Genomic DNA, 14,769 nt, shown 5'->3' on the forward strand with positions numbered 1-14,769 from the left:
AAAAAAAAAGAGAAACTGAGTCCTTCCTACAAGATGAGACCTTCCTACAATGTGGGTCATCCCAGCAGAATGTTATCTGTACCAGTAGGAGAGTTGACAGAGTCCTATCACGGGACTACCAAGCCTCTTCTAAATCAGAGACCACACACTAGTGGATCAGAGCAAGCAAAGCTTCTATCCAGACTAAACCAGGATTGGTGAGCAGCACCCAAGTCATGTCTACCATTAGAAATGGTAGACGCACTCCAACGGGACTTTTTAAACTGCTTCTCAACTCTGGAGAATGGAGATCTCATAACCAGGGGCCTACACAATGCATACCAAGTAGGTAACCCAGTGACTGCTAGTCCCCCCAACACCACATACAATAGAAGCTATTAAAGAGACCCTTCATGTTCCAGTGGCTAGAGGTTAAACAAAGGCCCACGGAATAACTACCCCTACTTTCTACCATCTTCCCAGACTAGACAGAGGGATAGCCACATCAAGTTAACCTCCAGAGCCACCAAGCCCACTGTGGAGTTGCCAAGGAATGTCTCCATCATGTGACACATGTAAAAATAGCAGCATAAATAAACTTCCTATTCCCATACATATGTACAATTATATTTTCATATAAATCAGTCTCAGTCTGCATTTTACCCACTGCAGAGATGATGAGGACCATCCCCTGATGTGAATATCCACTGTCATCCTCTGTCAAGAAGCCAGAAGGGAAGTCCCTGCATTTCCCATGGAGCCATAGGCTGTGAGCATCTCCACACTGAGGGAGCAAGGGCAATGGTACAGGAGGACTTGAGGCCGACTCTTCTTCACCTCAGCCCTCTCTGGTGAGTAGAGAACCCACAGGGATAGCAAGAACATCCACCCATGTCCCTTTCCCTTCATGTCACTCTGACTTCCTCCACAGTGTTCTTCAGAGAGTGTTAGCTTGGAGCTTCTCTCCCTGCTGTTAGCTCAGAGAGAGTCCACGTCTACATCTTCATAGAAGCCGATTTCTTGGGATATTGGGCCAGATTATCCTTCCACAATGATGTATTTACTTATTTAACTGAAAAGTAGAGTTAAATTGGAATGGGCTGCTGGAGAGGATATTTTATCTACTAATTCACTGTAGGTTTCTCCCACATTTATTTCCATATTATTTGCAAGGCAGAGTTAAGCACAATGCTGAGAGAAAGGATGTGCCATGAGTCACTGTGTTCCCCAAATGGCCCCAGTGGCTCTGCCTGGGCTATGAGGAAGCCAGGAGCCTGGGATTTCTGTTATTTGTTATTTTATTTTGATGATGTTTACATAGTTGATTAGGGCACAATGGTCGAGGGCTACAAGAAAGTGGGTAAGAGCATTGTTTCCACATTCTTCTTTTTCTGTGTCTGGGGTATGGAGGCAGGCAAAAGGCGAAGCCCCACCCATCCTGCCATCCATCCCAGATCACTGACATGGGGCATGCTCTGTGGGCACTGTTGAAGTGATTCTTTTTTTTTTTTATTTTTATTTTTATTTTTTTTATTTATTATTTTTTTTTTTATTGTTGCTTACATTGTATTATGTAGTGATTCTTATAGTTCAACAGTTCTGAATTGCTGCCAACCCGGCCATTCCAAGCATGATGACGTCTCTCCAGAATCCACCTTGGAGTTTCCATTTGCCAATTTTCACTGCCAACAAAGGGAATGTCCTCCATCCTCAGTTGCGGCACCAGGTGCCCTCTGCACGTTCAAATGGACTGCCATATCCTTCACGTGCACCTGGGTATGATGTCCAATGTTCTGTCAGTGCTTCTGAGGAGGCTCAGGTTTTGACACCTGCACTCCATGATCAGACCATGGAACCTGCACTTCTCTTCATTGTTGGGGTTCTGATATCAGCAAGTGAGTCGGATGTATCCCAAGGAAAGTTTTTCTGATGCAATCCCATAACCAATTCTGGTGTGTGCATGCCAGTAGAGGGTCTGGCAGCATCTGTCGCCCAATCAGATTATGCACATGCTGGTGATTGCACTTGATGGGTCAGTTCTATTCAAAAATTTATCTTCCACTTGAACCCATGGGTATTGCAGTCTAGCCTGATCCTGCCCACCATACACTTGGCCCTCACTCAAACCATTGGGAACTGTAACATAGTCAGAGTGACCACAATAACCCCCACCAGGCTTCCCCCCAGCCCTAGGTCCCATGATTGCCAGTATGTATAGCAGACTGGTCCAGTCTGTCCCACATCCCATTCAGTTCTCAGACATGGAAATGGGCATTGAAGCCTAGTCAACTGAGGCATTTTCAGGATCAGAAAATTGGCCTATTATACCAGCTTAATGATTTTCTTCCTTTAGAGAGCAATACATTACAAGAACTCCAAAGCCATCCTTGTAACACTCAGCATTCTACTTCTTAACAATTCCCCATGGCGTTACACTCTTTCATTCTTGCATATTTACTCAATATTGGATATTTATGCATTTGGGCAAACATCACCACTATGTACATCCATAAGTATTGCACCACCCCATAGCCTGCCCCTCAGCCATGAAGCAGGCCCTGGTGCGTCCATGAGACCACAGATAAATGCTACCATCTGTCTCCTTCAACTTCTATAGATGAAGAAGCATGAATTGTAAACTTCTCTGCACATGCCTCATAATCTCTGACTGTAAAGACCATTTCCCCAGCCGGGACTGCAGACAAGTGAAAGATGACAGTCAAAGTCACGAGGACAATCTGGGGCACACAGGGAGGAAACAATGATTGCCATCAACCCCTCACTCTATATGCAATGATGCATTTAGCTGCTCTGTCCATCCTAGCATCAACTCTTTCACAATTGCCAAACCCACTCAGCAGTCCACTGCCCACACCTCCCATGGTCCCTGTGCACACAAGTTCACAGAGCTGCTGTCCAAGCCTGAGGTGGTCTCCAGGGCCCTATTGGGCCATGGTGCAATCAAAGAGAGCAGGAGGAAAGGAGAATCCACAACATGTTTTTCTCAAGTGTGAATCCCAGAACGGATGCTGACAGGTGCATAGCTTCAAGGCAGGACAATCCCTGGAATGTCCCATGGGAGAAATTCAGGGCTGCAAGTGCATGCTAAATACAGGGCCAAAGAGGTGACATTGTAACAGTGCAGATCAGCTAGGCTCTGCCCCAAGAGTAGTGTCTACTCCAGCCAGCCCTCTATTCCTCATGCCTGTGCACACACTCAGTATCTGTTTCTCCACCACAGGGAAATCTTGACAAGATGTGGTCTGTGAGCATACTCTTCATGCCGTTGCACATGCTGCATGTATCACAGGGCATGACGTTTGATGAATCCTTTATATTCAGTAAGCAGAGTGTGACCAGACATGGGGACCTGATGTTGTGTGGCTTTTTCCCCCTTTACTACCCGGGAAGAAATAGCAGCAGCACCCAACTCACACTTTCTTACTCTTCTCGGTCTTGGTAAGTTCATGTTTTTTGTAATTGTGGTTGTGATTGTGAATGTACGTGGCATCTTGGTGTTTAATCCTTTCTGAGAGTGCTGAAACAATGTGCAACTGTCACAGTAATATTTACTAAGGAAGGCCCAGATTCTATCTACATTTGTTCCTTCCACGCCTTTGCTACTTATTTTGCATTTGCCTCTCTGGCTGTGGGGGGACAATGGAGTGACATCAACATTTCTGTGTCTGCTGTATTGGTTAGATCTCCAAGATGCAATGCTGGAAATCTCAGAGTTAGAGTGTTGGGACCACACATCCTGTGCTGTCAGCATGCATGGAATGGGAATAGAATTAAGGAGTCAGAATGGGTGTCAGTGCTGATAGGGACGCTGTTGTGTGGCTTCTTGTGCGTTCCTTGATTCTACCAGAAACCCAGACTGGGTTCCACCCCACGTAAAATACTGAAAAACTAAATGATGAATGTTTCAAATGCTGCATGCAATACCAAAAAGCGGTTCGTCCTTCTTGAGGGTTTACTTAGACCCTGAAGTTTCTTTCTAAAAATGACACAGAAGCTGCATTACTCCTGGGTTTAGCACATCTGTGCAGCCTGTTTCTAGAACTGAGATTTTGCATCAATGCCTAACGAAGGGATTGGGATGAGCAAGTCTGTGCCTGCATCCTTGTTGGTGGCCACAGTGCAGGATGCTCAGAAGGCAGTGAGGCCATGAACTGTTTGTTCAGTTGGCATGTGTGCCTGCCCTTGCCAGTCTTAGGATTCCCTGCAATTCATCTCCAAACACTGCTATACATTGTGTGGCTGGGGATGAGTCAACTGAGGGAGGAGTTGGTTATCTGTGAAGCTTTCACTGTGTAGCCTGTAATGTCTCCCAGCCTGTGGCTTCACACTCTCCTTGTTCTTTCTCACTGTCTGCTTGAGTCTTCCTCTCTTGTGAGGGTCAAGGAATCTCTCCTCTTAGCTGTGCCACATGGGAATCAGTGAGGACCTGCCTTACTCATGTTCTCTGTGTGAGATTCTTCAGGCCATGCCACACAGAGACAAGACTTTGCTCTCTGTTTTCATATCTCAGGTAATAACGTGTCTAGCTGTCCTTGGTTGTGCAGGTCTAATAGCCTGCATGTGCTGTCACACCCCAGAATGGCAGGTGCTTCAATTTCATCTAGGCCATATGGATCCTGATTGGTCAATTGTCTGGGAGTTGGACTCCAGTGCAGTGAGTGTACCTCCCTCCAAGTTCTGGAGCTTGGCTATAAGCCACACTCATTGAATCCATGCTGGGCACTAGATATGATATTTCCTTAGTGTGACCACAGCAGCCTGTTGATGAAGTTAATTTCATAATTTTCACAAAGCTCTCAGATTGAGTTATTTGGGGTGAAGTATTGAGTAATGAGATAGTCTTTAATCAAGATTCTTGAATACCTACCAAATCATTGCTGAGTAACCTGTAGATTTTCATCATCCTTCCCCAAATCCCCACACTCTTTCTCTGTCTCACTGTCTCACCTTGCCATGGGACAACCCATGTGCCTATGGCTCTGTGTTCTTGTCTGTGATGGACACTTGGCATGAAGTGACCTATGGTGAGAGCTTACATGCTTTCTCTATGTTCAGTTTGCAGCAACATTTGGTGTGTTTTTCTCAAATATCTTCCTATCTATGTGTGCTTCTGTGTAAGAAATGGTGATTGACTCCAAGAATCACTCTGCAGGAGTACAAGTTAAACTGCGTCAACTTAGCCTTTAGGAAAAAAGAGTTAAGTTGGGGAGCCTCCAGCTGGTAGCAAGAGCTAAAAAGAATCCCGGGAAGAACAAATGTGCAATTCAAAAACATAATGTAAATTAGTAGGACCACATGATGAAAAGGAAATAGTATCTCAATAACTCAGATTTATAATTCTGTTAATCAAGTTGACGCTACGGATGGGCTGAATCTCCAGGCCAGATTGATTTTTTCTTCAGGGAATCTTTTACAGAATGTGAAAAACTAATGTGTTTAAGTGTATATAGAATACTACCATTTACCAAAAGCATATGATGGCATTTCAAATTGCAAATGTATAAATGTAAGATATTGTGTGAAAGGATCGTGAAATGCTGCTTCAGTAAAAGCAAAACGCTGTCAATTACGGATTCAATCATCTCTAAGCGGGGACAAATAAAGAAAATATCTTATTCAAGCAAAGGAAACAAACAAAAACCCCATAATTTTCAGTGAAACTAAAACATTTTCAGTGCAACTAAAGGACATGTCATATTAATATATTACTTTCCTATCATTCATTAACATAAAGACTTCGATTAGCATTCCAATGATGCAGCATGTTTCAGGAAACTAGAGCCAAGAACCCATAGGAAGAAAACAGATCTTCTGTTCTCTTAGGCACATCAAGTGTGAGAGCCATTCTTACATTCCAGGAAGTCATATTTTCACTTAAGAATCATGGTGTGCTTGTAAAGCAAATTGAAAATATGGTATATCAAACATTAAAACGAACAAATAATGCGGCAGATTGAGAGTAGGAATGAATTTGTTCATAATCTTAGAATGATATCTATGAGAATGTGAAATTGGTTTTTTACATTAATCATTGTTTTGACACATGCAGGAAAAGGAAGAACCATGCAAGGGTAAATGATGACATGCTAGTTGAGAATTCAGTACAGAAAAGTGAATAAATCAAACTAAGTGAACAGCCTGCATGATGTAACCAAGAGTTTGTCAATCAAATGCTGCTGTCTCAAAGTGAATGAGAAGTAGTACAACTGGTCTGATCAAGTGAAGCTTTAAGGTGGGGAATTGCAGCAAGTCCGGTGGGAAACAGCCCAGGTGCAGCTGCTTACAGAGGCATGTGTCCTGTGATTTTAGAGTGCCAATGAGTCAGGTGGTTTTCAAGTGACCCCAAAGATCACTGACAACAGAAAGCTTGCACTTGCCTTTTTGCCCAGGTTTGAAGACATTGAGACTTATCTGGAGAATTAGTGAAGTGTCATAAATGCTGGAACCACTTCCTTCAGAGGGGTCCAAAGGCCACTCTGACACGCACTGGAGTTCTGAGAACCTTCCTCTCAGCCACTCCCTGTACCAGGGTTGTGCCAGCACAGAATGGCACCTGTGTCTATCCATCTGTGGCTGGTTCAGTGCTAGACTGTGCTATTGCTCTGAATTCCATGGTCTGAACTTTCTCTCTGGTGTTGGCTCATGTTTAGGTGGCTGTGGAAGAACTACCAATATGTGTTGGCCTTTTACTTTGCCATCCAGGAGATCAACAAGGATCCCCAACTGCTCCCCAACCTGACCCTGGGATTCCAGTGGTACAATGCCTTTCCCAGTGAACAGTTCACCTTCTGGTGCCTCCTGCGCTGGTTGACTGGGAATACTATTAATTTACCTAACTACACCTGCCAGACACAAGGTGTGCAGGTAGCCACCATTGTCGGAACCACTTCAGCAATGTCCACTGAATTTGGAACCCTTCTGGAGCTCTACAAAACCCCACAGGTCAGTGAGTTTTGAATCTGGAGAGACATGTTTGAATCTTTCTAACCCATTTGGAATGAAGGTGGCCCAGTGCACACATCTGACTGTGATGTGGGAAGGATTCACACATTTACGGGTGTATGCAATTTCTACTAGTACAAGCAGAATGGGATAAGTGAAAGAGCGGTGAATATTGAGACTGCCTAGATTCCTGCCTAGTGTCCAATTATGCTACTTCCACGTGCTGGTTACCACTTCTGTTTCATGATGACTCCTGACAGTTTCTAAATGATGTGCCTGACATGCTGAAGTTTTCTGTGGAAGTAGAACATTGTCATAAGATGCGACCCAAAACCTTTAGAGCTGGGGATATGCAGTCCTCATATTCTTGTTCCATTTTGGAAAAGATTGGTTGTGAAGGTGTAAAGGCTTGTTTTAAAAGATACATTTATGGGCCACAGTCCCCGCCGCTATGAAGGGCAGAGGGCTCAGCCTTAGTCATGGATGACTACCCGAAAGAGATTGCTGGGAGCTGGGGTATATTCCTAGTTCTGCCATGGCCCCGGAAGCCAAATGCTGATGGCAGGACAGGTCGGCTGGGTCCCAGTCTCAGGGCAAAAGGCAGGCTTAATCACACACCCAAAGGTGGCACTCCTGCCGGACAGAACCCCATTGGGGTCTCGGCCATATTCCCCGCAGCAAGGCAGGGGCAGAGGCCTTGGCTTTGGGCATCCAGTGCACCAAGTGGTGCCAGTCTCTGCCTGCTGGCCCCCCATCAGTGAGCTCTGGGGTTTTTATGATATGAAAAAGCTGCTAAGGGACACCCATAAGTAAAACCAGCGTTAGCGTAGGTGAGGCACGGATTTCTGGTGATTCCCAGGAACAGGGACATGAAACCTTAATGCAAGTATGGGACTGAGACCTGAAGGTTTGGACTAAGCAAACTTTAGCCCACAAGCATGATGGAACACTGGGTGGAGCTCAGGACATGCCCAGCTAGGGTTTGGTTCCAACTGGTCCACATTAACCACAGAGTTGAGCCATGGTGTCTAAGGCTGGCGTTGTGACAGGTGGAAGGGGCTGCAGTTGGGTCTGGATACAGTTGTCGTCTCCCTTGGCACAAGTGTGGAATGGAATAACACGTATCGGGCCGGGCCAGACCACAACACCTTCTGGTGCTTTGGAGGACCAGGGTAGATGTGGGACAGACTAGGCTAGGTCTTAACCCCAACTGAGCCATATACGAGCTATATGGGGGTGTGGATGAGCCGTGGCTGGGCTGAAACATCCTACAGCAAGAACCAGAATGGGATGAAGGCCAGTTAGGAAAGGCCCCTGTTCCTGCTAGGACAGGAGGCAAACTGGCACATGGACCCATTGGTATGCACGAAACCTGGCACTTGGAGGGGTTCTGATGGAGGAGCCCATGCAACTCCTCTGGCAGGACACAGACCCTGCAGGTCAGCGCAAGAAATATGGAAGGTAACAGCCAGGAGGTCATGGAAAGTGTCCCACTGGCATGCATTTGACATGGTTCGGGGGCAGACCAGGCTGAATCTATTCACGTCATCCACTGGTAAATCCGAACGCCAGAACAGAGTATGGGTCGAACCAGGTCCAGTCATGACAAAAGTAATACACAATTTGGAATGCCAAGGTGAGGTGACATGAGCCGGATGTAGCCACAGCACCCAACCAACACACCAGTCTTAGGGTGGGTAGGAAACTGGATTGGGCTTCTTCCTCTATACCCCCCTTTACCTAAGATACATAAAGGAAGTCGTATGAAATTGATGGTCTTGCCCACTTCCCTTTAGTCCTTGAAGCTTTTTTACCCTAATAAAATATGTAAAGATTGTCAAATATAATAAAAATATATATCTGTTAAAAAAAAAAGATACATTTATGTGTCCACTTGAAACCCCAAACAAGGGAAAAGTGAGAGCAGGGACTAGGCATATATAAGAGCAATCAAGGCTCTTTGATCCACTGTTTCAAAGACCACAGTCCCACAGCAGGTAGGTCTGATCCAGGCACAGCAATGAGGCATGTGTCACTTGAGTTGTCCAATATGGCAGTAAAAGCCCTAGTTCTTAGGTCATACTTGACTATCTTGATGGACATATTAGCAGGAACCTGGGTCACAACCTGATTATCCTGGATTGGAATGGGTGCTCTGACATGGAATACTAGTATGGAAATCATCACATTTACTCAAAACCCCATGGCAGTGTTGAGATTATATTGGAGCAATTTGTATTCTTGAGTGCAATGGCAGATTTTCTCAGCCTTTTCAATGACCATGGCACATACCCATGCATTCAGACATACTTCCGTCCATGTTTATTTGAGGAGAGAGGTTTACACACATGCATGACAGATGTGTACAGCCAGGAGCTCATTCCAGTGAACACCATGACTCACTTACTGAAGTAACCATTACTGCCTTCCCAGACTTACCTAGCATCTCAGAAAGATGTCACCAGGGACCCCCAACCTGAGTCAGAATCAAGACGTGTGCCTTTCAGACATAGGCTACGTGGTCATCACAAGGGAATTTGCATTGGGAAATTTCTCTGTCCCCAATCAAATTGGGTTTAATGAGTATATTTGAACAGATACAATAATTTCTATCCCTGATCAGTTATCTCCAAATAACAGGAATTAATACAGTAGAGATTTCTGTCTGAACTATAGCCAACACCAGGAGTGGCTGCTCTGTTCTACCAATGACAATCCACTAGGAGATGGGAAGCAGAAGGATCTTGGTACCAGCACAGGTCACAGACCAGAAAGAAGAATGGATGTACTTTCTTTAAAGCTATGAATGTAACTTCTATGTATTGTCTTGAAGCAATGATCACCTGAACCATGGTCTTCTCTGTGACCAGGAGGGTAGGAAGTTTCATCTCTATTGAACACTTCCTCCTAAAATAAAAAAAAAAAGTGAATGATTCAAGTCCACCCTGGGATAATTGTTTTCATTCAAGTACTTTTTGCATACTCAAGACACATATGGGTTTGTATTTATTTTTTTCGTCTTTCAGCTGACCTATGGCCCTTTTGATCCCATGCTAAATGATAAGAAGCAGTTCCCATCCCTCTATCAGATGGCCAGCAGTGACAGCTCTCTGGGCATTGCAATGCTGTCACTGCTGCTGCATTTTGGCTGGACATGGGTGGCGCTCTTTGTGTCTGATGACATGAAAGGAGAGCAGTTCCTGCAGGACATCCAAGCAGAGATGCTGAAGAGAGGAGTCTGTGTGGCCCTGACAGTGAAGCTCCCTGTCACCAAGAGGCTGTATCAAGAGAGTGATCTGACTTTCATGAGCAGGATCCAAGCTTCAACTGCAAACGTGCACATCCTCTATGGTGATGTAAGGGCCCTCATTACTGTGGACATTTCAGTGGAATTCTTTCTAACCATGGGGAAGGTATGGGTGATGGCATCCAAGTGGGACATCGTTGTGTATGAGACAGACCACATGCTGCACTCTTTGCATGGAGGCTTCTAATTCCCCCCCCCCCCCCAGGGAGGAGATCCCTGGCCTCAACGAGTTTCTCAAGACAGTGGAGCCTTCTCTCTTCCCAGAGGACTTTTACGTCAATATATTATGGCTCTTGCATCTGGACTGCTCACCAGCAGGGTCATTTTATGGACACATTGGAAACTGCCCACCAAATGCATCCTTGGAGTTTCTTCCACCATACATTGACCTGATGACCCTCTCTGACTCCAGCTACTTAGTCTACAACACTGTGTATGCAGTGGCCCATGTACTCCACGCTATTCTGATGGAGAAAATGGAGCTGGGATCTCTGGGAGAAGCAGCCCAGCCAATGATTCTTCCCTGGCAGGTAACCCTCCCTCAGATCAGCACAGGCACAGACCACTTGATGGACTCAGCTGGTATTCTTTGGAATACAACACCATGACACTTCTTTTACATCAAAGTCAGCAGGATCAGGTGTAAGGTAGATGGGATCATTCCATGAGTTCGATTTCCATCTGTTGTTGTCTGCTATGGCTGGAGAACCCATTCATTGCAAAACTTGTGTATTAACTTTGTAATTAGAAATTATTTAAAATGTTCTAGTGTAGGATGCAGTGCTACCAAAGATCCAGTGAAATATGGGATGAAGTTTAAAAGAAAAAAAAATTGTGACAGCAAAGCCAAGCATTGCTTCATCAACGTTAAAATATCGAGAGATGTTGGCCAAACATTTTGTCCTTTCCTTAAAATTTTTTCTTTGTCAAATTGAAAATTCTGATATTTGTGACTGATTCATCATATGTGGGTATTCTATACATCCACAAATATGAATGTTCCTGGAAACTTGCACATTCATATCAGAAAGAGTGAAATTGCAGATAATGTTCTTATTAACTGGAAGTAGGGTAATGTCATTTATAAGGCATGCATAGTGGGTCAATAGATTACCTGAGTGTCATCCTCATAGTTTATACACAGTGCAAACCAATTTCTAAAAATGAGGGAAATGATATTTATCTGGTTGGCTGGGGTATTTCTACCAGTCTAGAGATCCCCAGCTCATTACATTTTGTTGCAAATGTTGACCCAATATGACAGAAGTAATAGACCATGATGAACTGAGATACATTTGTGAGCATAGAAATGAATTGCCTACAGTTTCTTTGAATGATAGAATATGGATTTGAGCTATCAGACCCACTTCCCTGCAAAAGTACAGAAGGCATTTCTTACAAATGAGGAACAGGAGTTCAATTCATCTCAACTCAGGAAATGTTTGAGCAACCAGAGAAAAGTCATGCCCTATCAAATAAGAGAGTCTGGATACTGAGCACAACAAAGAAGACTTGTTCAGCACCTGTGCCCTACCACAACTGACTTGGATACTCTCCTTGTCTCCAATTCTGCCTGTTTTCCAGCTCCACCCAGTTCTGAGGAAACTCCAGTTCAGAAACCGTGCTGGAGATGATGTATCCATATGTGAACCAAGACGTGGCGTGGCACAATATGATATCCAGAATGTTGTGAATTTTCCTGCTGGATTGAGCTTGCTGGAGAAAATTGGAGAGTTTACCCATACCAGTTCACATGAGCAGGGGCTGCTCATCCATGAAGACCTGATAGAATGGCCTACAGCCTTCAAGGAGGTATGGTTCTGTTTGGATGTATGATACCTCCTGGGAGATCTGAATGGAGCTGTTTGAAAAAAATTGTGAGGTGAATAACTAGGTTCTGTTGTTGTAATTGAGAGAGGCTTAAAGAAGCAGCAATGGCCATGATGTCATGCTGCAATGAATGCATAGAAAACATCTCCAATTAGGGCGAGAGGATTCAGTTGTGACCTTCAAGTGAAAGTGAAATGTATGTTGTGAGAGTGAATACACTGACATGCTTTGGAGTGGCTGATAACGCAGCAAATCATGCCCACGGTTTCTCTTTCCCCTTCAGACTCCTCAGTCTGTGTGTAGCCAGAGATGTGATCCAGGATTCAGGATCTTGCCACAGGAAGGAAGACCCATCTGCTGCTACACCTGTGTGTTCTGTCCAGAGAGAGAAATGTCCAATCAGACCGGTAAACTATGTAGAAATTCCAATGTATGTAGCTTTACTTTCCTAATCCTTTCTCCATGAAAGGAAAACAAAAGTGTTTTGCAAGCTGTGTGGGTGTCAAGTGCACCATAGCTTTCAATGCACAGATGCATTTGTTCATGCAATCTATCTGTTTAGATTCATTGTAGAAACTTGTGTATTTATTAGGCATTCCTTAGAATAATGCCCTCCTCAGCAATCATTCAGAATGGTATCAGTGCCTGCCAGAAATGAGTCCTCATCTGAATGATGCAGGTAGATAAATTGCATTCTAACTAAAACATGTTAGTGTCATAATCACCAGTTTTCCATGAGCACATAGAAACTTGATTACAACATGTTTAACATCCCAGTTCAGAAACATGTGGAATAGGTTCAGCTTGCGTGAATATCACATTTACATGAGTCTGGATCAGAACTGTGTTTTAATTAATTGCCACACACCTAATGGCACTTTGAGTATATAGTAATATCTTTTAAAGTACTGATATGCCTTTACTTGAAAAATAGAATTATTTCTCCATCAATAACTTAATGAATATCACAATTCATGCAATTTCCTACCATTACATCTATATTCAAATTCCAGTTTTGTTTATTCAGTAAACTAAACCACAGCATCACATAGAAAAATGATCAAAAGTTTTCCAAGAGAATGAAGCTGCTAAATGAGGATGCACATGTTCTGTCATTTACCATATGAGAACTGAGAGCATTGGTTTTAGTAAGGTTGCCATTGATGTTTACCTCTGCTCACGTCTGGGAGAGAATGTTCTAAAGTTGATGTCCCTAGGCAATGCACAATGGTGACACAAGACTTGACATGAAGGAGACTGAAAGGATGGATGTGGTGAAGGCTGGAAGAACCATGTCCAAGGGGTCCTCATCAGGTCACAGAATGAGCCTACCTTAGCCCATGTCTGTTAAGATCTCTTTGAATGTGTTTCTTCCCATCATCAGATGAGCACTCTGGCCAGGTCAGAAAGGTAGAAATAGGCTCAAGTGTGCCCTAGAACACAGCACAACTGATCCGTATTTAAGGCACACTGCAGAGCTGACCCATTTCACAACAGGGAATGATTCTGAATTTCCAAAATGGACACCCTGACTCTACCTCTTCCTATAGATGCAGAGCAGTGTTTCCGGTGCTCAGAGCAGGAGTACCCAAACTTGAACAGGACTCACTGCCTCCCCAAGCTCCTGACATTCCTGGAGTTTGAGGATTCTCTGGGGATGGCTCTGGCATGCATGGCTCTGACCCTCACTCTCCTCACTGTTATGGTATTGGGGGTCTTTGTGAAGCACCAAGACACACCTATCGTCAAGGCCAATAACCGCACCCTCAGCTACATCCTGCTCATCTCACTCCTCCTCTGCTTCCTCTGCTCCTTCCTCTTCATTGGCCGTCCCAACACAGCCACCTGCCTCCTAAGACAAATCACATTTGCCCTGGTGTTCACAGTGGCTGTGTCTGCCGTGCTGGCCAAAACCATCACTGTGGTTCTGGCCTTCAGGGCCATGAAACCTGGAAGGACCATGAGGTGATTGCTGGTGTCAGGAGCCCCAAACACTGTCATTCCCATCTGCTTCCTCATCCAACTGACTCTCTGTGCCATCTGGCTGGCAACATCTCCCCCCTTTCTGGACACAGATGCATACTCTGAGCATGGACACATCATCCTCTTGTGCAACGAGGGCTCCATCACTGCCTTCTACTGTGTGCTGGGCTCCCTGGGCTCGTTAGCCTTGGGCACCTTCACTGTGGCTTTCCTTGCCAGGAAGTTGTCTGACACGTTCAATGAAGCCAAGTACCTGACGTTCAGCATGCTGGTGTTCTGCAGTGTGTGGGTGACCTTCCTGCCTGTGTACCAGAGCACCAAGGGGAAGGTGATGGTGGCCGTGGAGGTCTTCTCCATCTTGGCCTCTGGTGCAGGTCTCCTGGGCTGCATCTTTGTCCCCAAGTGCTACATCGTTCTCCTGCAGCCTGACAGGAATTGTTTGGAAGGTTTCAAGAAAAGAACATGCTCTAGGGGATTGTAATACCTATTTTTTTTTCTTGTTCTGCTGTTATATAGTGAGAGCTATGACCTTAGAAGCATTATTGAACTTACATGCACACCATAGATATTTATAAGTAAAATCATTTGCTTAAGAGATTGTATATAGAGCATTTAGCTGAGTATTCTGAGTTAATGACCTCAGCTTTGGTCTCTGGCTCCTTGTCTGTACTTCTGATGCCTTGGGTCCCTGGAAGCAAGTGCTGAAG

The 14,769-nt window shown here is 44.6% G+C and overlaps 1 pseudogene; it reads left to right on the forward strand.

Moving 5' to 3' along the window:
* The first annotated feature begins 3,292 nt into the window (after positions 1-3,292).
* LOC121162912 lies at positions 3,293-14,543 on the forward strand (annotated as a pseudogene).
* Positions 14,544-14,769: the final 226 nt, after the last annotated feature.

This window comes from Ochotona curzoniae, unplaced genomic scaffold (genome assembly GCF_017591425.1).
Source record: "Ochotona curzoniae isolate NIBS_2020 unplaced genomic scaffold, NIBS_Ocur_1.0 contig_596, whole genome shotgun sequence".
NCBI classification, from domain to species: Eukaryota; Metazoa; Chordata; class Mammalia; order Lagomorpha; family Ochotonidae; genus Ochotona; species Ochotona curzoniae.